Consider the following 6,777-nt stretch of genomic DNA (forward strand, 5'->3'; position numbering starts at 1 on the left):
ACTTCTGTGTCCTATAGCTAGGGAATATTTGTAAACATTAATTTATGCAGAAAACCAGATACATTTTTCATTATTCGAAAAACTAAGTTTCTAATCCTAGGAATATATTACCTTAGCCGTTTTTGACACAACGTTTTTGAAATTTTGGGTCCTAATGGTCTTCAACTTTGTAGTTTTGTACTTGTTTGGATTCCCAACTATTTTGTTCCGAGAGTCAAAGATGTGTCATATGAAGACGAAACGCGCGTCTGGTGTACTAAATTATAATCCTGGTACATTTGATAACTATTTACACCACTGCCGCTGCTGTAAGACGTTTCGTCCCCGAGGGTATCATCAGCCCAGTAGTCAGCACTTCAGTGTTGACATGAATATCAATTAGATGGTCATTTTATTTTTATAAGTTTCCTGTTACAAAACTCTGATTTGTTTCGAAAAACTAAGGATTTTCTTATCCTAGAAATAAATTACCTTAGCCGTATTTGGCACAACTTTTTGAAATTTTGGGTCCTCAATGCAATGCTCTTCAACTGTGTACTTGTTTGGAATTACAACTACAGTATTTCAATCTGAGCGTCACCGGTGAGTCTTATGTAGACGAAACGGGCGTATGACGTACTAAATTATAATCCTGGTACATTTGATAACTATTATGTTAATATGAAGGGCATGAGAAAAAATAACAAACAACAAACATTGAACTTCACGATACTCGGAAATAAAAATGGAAATGAACTCAGTTGCTAAAGAAAGATAAGCAGTTCCTGCGCCACTTGTGATCCACCTTGCTTGACGGAGCTTCAATGACCTAGTTTAATCAACTACATGCATATAGTAGTATGCAACCTTAAAAGATGCGCAAGTGAGAAATAAGCGTCAAAATTCTTTTAAAACCGATAAAAGCTCGTAGATTCATTTTCAATATTCAAAACTAATCACGAGGATTTTGTCTGAGTTGACATTTAAAAATAAAATGTATCATATAAATAATAGCAATACAGAGACAATGGCTAATGGGCAAACTGGTATCATTTGTCTATTTTTATTTTATCAGCTCTGCAATATTTGAATATATTTTGAATTTTAAAACATTTTGGCCTCGAGGTTCACTGAAGAGACATTAATTGTTAAAATGTTCATTTGATACAATAAATTCAAATGCAATTGGTACCGTTAATGTTATTGAGACCGATTGATAATTAAAAAAACAACTGCAGCTGTACCGACCAAATGGTGTGGGATAAAAACAATATATTTTTCAATGATAACCACAGCTGCATGCATTGAAAATGTTACGCGTACCCAAATTGTTATTCAAAGTTTCGAAAATGGTTTATTCGTCATCAAATCATGCAGCTGACTAAAGATAAAGTTACATATTTAGTTATTTCTGAGAAAAGTGACAAGATTATGAGATTAACGGATGGACAAACATTTTGGTTGCAATATAGTCCCCACTCTAGAGTGAAGTGATTGATGTCACTGCACCCAGTGCCACGCATATAATAACTAATATGTCTGTCCTGGTGAGTCTTATGTAGGCGAAACGCGCGTCTGGCGTATCAATTTATAAGCCTGCTACCTTACTATTCACACCTCAATATAAAAACAAGCAACAGTTACGGCATATGCCGTTATAGGATGACAGAGCTTGACAAGTTGTGTAAATAACATTAAAAATTTCACTAACCTACATTTCATCAAAATGAACAAGTAGTAGTATCAAACAGACAGTGATTAACAAAAGAAACATAACATAAAGAGTAAAGTAACAAAAATACCGAACTCCGAGGAAAATTTAAAACGAAAAGTCCGTAATGAAATGGCAAAATCAAGAGCTTAAACTATACTGTCACCCTTATACAATATAAAACAGAAGAAAGGTGATGCTTTTTCGCAAGACCCTCTATGTTAGGAACACTGGTATTTTACATTATATTATCCGTCGATACAAAGTGTACATACACCAAACAGTGTTCTAATACATAGAATTCGAACAACAGTATACTACTGTTGACTTTACCGAAGTAATACACAATTTTACCATGGAAAGCAATATGATAATTTTTTTTTTAGCTGTCCAAGTAACTAAATGCTACACCAGAGACTATTGTATTATATGTCTCTGGCTACACTAAAAGACCTCTCAGTTATGTTGTGCAAAACATGCTGTTTTTAATCAGTGTTGCTGGTATTTTCTGTTGTATTGTGTACTAAGGTTTTTCATTATATTGTGTTAAGGTGGCAGTGTTTTATAACTCCCATTGATTGAATTTTAGCCTATTCGAATATACGTTTGGTATATGTTGCCTCTCTTTGGTGCACATTGACCTTGTTTGAATGTCGCTTTAGTATCTGTCGCCTCTCTTTGTTGCACATTGACCTTGTTTGAATGTCGCCTCTCTTTGTAGCTCTCTGACCTTGTTTGAATGTTGCTTTGGTATCTGTCGCCTCTCTTTGTTGCTCATTGACCTTGTTTGAATGTCGCTTTGGTATCTGTCGCCTCTCTTTGTTGCACATTGACCTTGTTTGAATGTCAGATTGATAGACTTCTTTTGCCTTTTCCTATAAACAATTATAGGCCATTACTAATGATGAAGTAGAAAGTTTGGGGTCAAGGTTACTTATTTGGGTGTACCAAAAATCCAGGAAAAATATCTATTCCGTAGTTTATAAAGTCCGATATTGATATGTTTGAAACGCTTTTGGGGGATATAAACTTCACAATAAATCCTCAAAACCAAAAATTGGGAAGCAATAAGGAAAAGCATAACTAAGAACAGTTGTCCCATATATAAACATTGCCAATACAATAAATGCTAAATATTATCTTCTCGCTTTGAGCTGGTAGAGAATGTTTATACACAAACAAGTTACATGTACAGTGATTGTAAAATAAAGTGAAAAAGTAAACTTTTCTTTCAAATTTAAGATAAGATGATAATGAGATATATAGATTCTTTCACTCTCTATTCTTCCTAATATACGGAATACCATTAACGTTTTGAGGATATGACATTTTCCCTCTAGAGATCAATGCTAGATGGAGCACCTTTTTATATAGTGGAATCTGTTTCTCAGATGTTACGTCTCTTTTTCTTTTTGATTCTTTTTTCTCTATGCTTCATCGTGCCATGTGACCTTTCCAAATTACGCCAAAATATAGGGAATTCAAAGGAATGCAGGAATTTTTTTGTGTCATTATTGAATTTTGACCAAATAAAACTGAGATCAATGGAACCACACAGGCAAAAACAATCTAGACATAAAAGAGGGACGAAAAATACAAGAGGGACAGTAAAACTCATAAAAACGCCATGACTAAAAATGAAAAGGACAAACAGACAAACAATAGAACACATAACACAACATAGAAAACTAAAGAATAAACAACACGAACCCCACCAAAAACTAGTGGTGATCTCATGTGCTTCGGAAGGGTAAGCAGATCCTGCTCCACATGTGGCATCTGTCGTGTTGCTTATGAGATAACAAATTCGGTAAATAGTCTAATTCTGTAGGTCACATTTATGAAAAGGAAGGGGACTGTAGTTACGACGTAATGAACATATCCGATAGCATTTGTGAAACGTCGATTCTATAACGGTCAACCGACTCGGGATGGCGTCCGTAAAATTTACGAAGAGATGATTTCAACTTCACCATTTGGAACTCTTGATTTATTAGCTTCCTTGTGAGCAACAATCTTCTACCAAGAAAAACATAATAGGAAATACAAGCACGAGAATATCGTATCAATTAAATTAACCCATCATAGATACCAGGACTACATTTTGTAAATACGCCAGACGCGCGTTTCGTCTACAAAAGACTCACCAGTGACGCTCTAATCCAAAAAAAAGTTTTAAAAAAGCCAAATAAAATACGAAGTTGAAGAGCATTGAGAACCAAAATTCCTAACAGTTTTGCCAAATACAGCTAAGGGCAATCTTATCAATTGGGAGATATATACACCGTATGCAGGTGCTGCTGGAATGCTGCTACTTGTAAATGGAAAGTTCACAATTGGAAAGCTGAAATCATCTCTTTTGTTGTTAAGCTTTGTTTTCAATCGACCCTCATTGTCAATTTCTAGATGTAGTTGAAGATATGAGGTCGAATTAAATGTATCTGCCTTTAATCTCTAGTTCAATGGGATAGATGCATTCCACATAGTCACCAAATTTTTAATTATTCAGTGAAAGAACATCATCTATATAGCGGAGAAAAAAAGTTAAACTTAAAAGGGTATTACTAACTTCTTATCTTTCTTCCTAAGAAGTTCCTGTAAAAGTCAGCCTCATAATAATAAAGAAACAAGTCGGCAAGAAGAGGGGCACAATTAGTTCCCATTGGAATGCAAATAGTCTGTTGTATGTAGTTGTGCGAATGTGATGAAAAGCTGACGACTTCTGTATGAATGGCAGCAAGTCATTAAAAGAGACCTCATCAAAGAAGGTGATGTATAATGACGATGACGATGACTGCGTCTACGTTGAGGAGAAGAGTTAAAAATATTCATCACATTCACAGAGCTACACGAAGGACTAGATAGAATACCTATACCATCAATTTTGTCATGTCAACCATATGGTGTCGCAGTTCCCAATTGTATAATCCAGTAGTCATAATATTTTCACTCTGAGCTAACCAGTCTTAAATTGCTTTTGTTAGTAAATGCTACATGTTTGATGGAAATACTTATATGAATGAAAGAATTTTGAGAATATATGTCAATGAGACATTTACAATGCCAAATAAAGACTTTGAACTGTCCCCAGTCTTTAAACCTATCCTCGATCTACAAAAATCGAGGTGAGCATGCTACCATACAAGAGACCACTAAAGTGAAAATAGTCCAAATGGCATTGAAACAAGAGGCTCTCCAGAGCCTGAATCGCTCACCTTAATTTTTTTGGTTAAATCTCTCATCAATGATTATTTTGGTTTTTCAATTTATTTAAATTTTCTTTGAATCGTCCTATTTTCTTCAAAAGTCAAAAAAAATCATGTTCTCCTATGTTCTATTTTAGCCATAGGAGCTATGTTTCTTGACATACAAGGAAATAAAATATAAAATTTATACTAGATACTCTGAAAATCATTTAGCCTAAGATTGGCTGAAATTGATACAGCAGTTTCAAAGGAGAAGATTTTTTAAAGTAAGTCAACATGATGAACAAATTGTGAAAAAAGTTTTTAAAGGGCAATAACTCCTTAAGGGGTCAATTGCCAATTTTGGTCAAATTGACTTATTTGTAGATCTTACTTTACTTAACATTTTTGCTATAACAGGTTATCTGTATCTATAATAATATTCAAGATAATAACCAAAAACTGCAATTTTTTTTTTAAAATCATCAATTCAGGGGCATTATACCTGAAAAACCAGTTACCCAATTCGGCTGAAAATTTCAGGACAGGTAGACCTTGACCTAATAAATACTTTAACTTCTTGTCTTATTTGCTCTAAATGCTGGAGTTTTTGAGATATAAGCCAAAAACTGCATTTTACCCTGTGTTCTATTTTTAGCCATGACGGCCATGTTTTTAACAAAATAAAAAATAAAGCACAAACTTTATTTAATACACCCTACTGATGATTCAGTTGAAGTTTGGTTGAATTTGGTTGAGTAGTTTTAGAGGAGAAGATTTTTTTAAAGTTAGCAAATATGATGAACAATTTGTGAAAAATTGTCATTAAAGGACAATAACCCCTTAAGGGGTCAATTGACAATTTTGGTCATATTATTACTCAATTTATTTCACTTGACTGGGCGGAGTTTAACCGATTCGCTCACAATAAACCAGTCCATCTATATATAAGGGTTTTAGGATAAACTCATCAATGAAGTGTCCAGGCATTGTTTGGTAAATTCCTTTGATGACAATGATAGGTGATTTGAAATCAGTTATAATTATAACGGTAATCATCCTTATCACACACATCTTCAAATAGACTGTCCTTATGCAAATTAAAACAGAAGCTCCGCCCGATCAGTTGAATTAACATTGGTAATAATTTATTAGTAGATCTTACTTTGCTGATCATTTTTGCTGTTTACAGTTTATCTTTATCTATAATAATATTCAAGATAATGACCAAAACCTGCAAAATTTCCTTAAAATTACCAATTCAGTGGCAGCAACCCAACAATGGAATGTTTGATTCATCTGAAAATTTCAGGGCTAATAGATATTACCCTAATGAACATTTTTACCCATGTCAGATTTGCTCTAAATGCTTTCGTTTTTGAGATATAAGCCAAAAACTGCATTTGACCCCTATGTTCTATTTTAAGTAACAGCGGCCATGTTTTTTTGACAGATCAAAAATGGAAGCACACACTTGGTGCAGGATATTCTAAGGAACAATCATGCTAAGTTTCATCCAAATCCATTCAGTAGTTTCAGTGGAGAAGATTTTTTAAAGTTAGCAAATATGATGAACAAATTGTGAAAAATTGTCATTAAAGGACAATAACCCCTTAAGGTGTCAATTGACAATTTTGGTCATATTAACTTATTTGTGGATCTTACTTTGCTGATCATTTTTGCTGTTTACAGTTTATCTTTATCTATAATAAAATTCAAGATAATGACCAAAAACTGCAAAAATTCCTTAAAATTACCAATTAAGTGGCAGCAACACAACAATGGTTTGTTTGATTCATCTGAAAATTGCAGGGCTGATAGATCTTCACCTAATGAACATTTTTACCCCGTCAGATTTGCTCTAAATGCTTTCGTTTTTGAGATATAAGCCAAAAACTGCAT

This window comes from Mytilus trossulus, chromosome 4 (assembly GCF_036588685.1).
Source record: "Mytilus trossulus isolate FHL-02 chromosome 4, PNRI_Mtr1.1.1.hap1, whole genome shotgun sequence".
NCBI lineage: Eukaryota > Metazoa > Mollusca > Bivalvia > Mytilida > Mytilidae > Mytilus > Mytilus trossulus.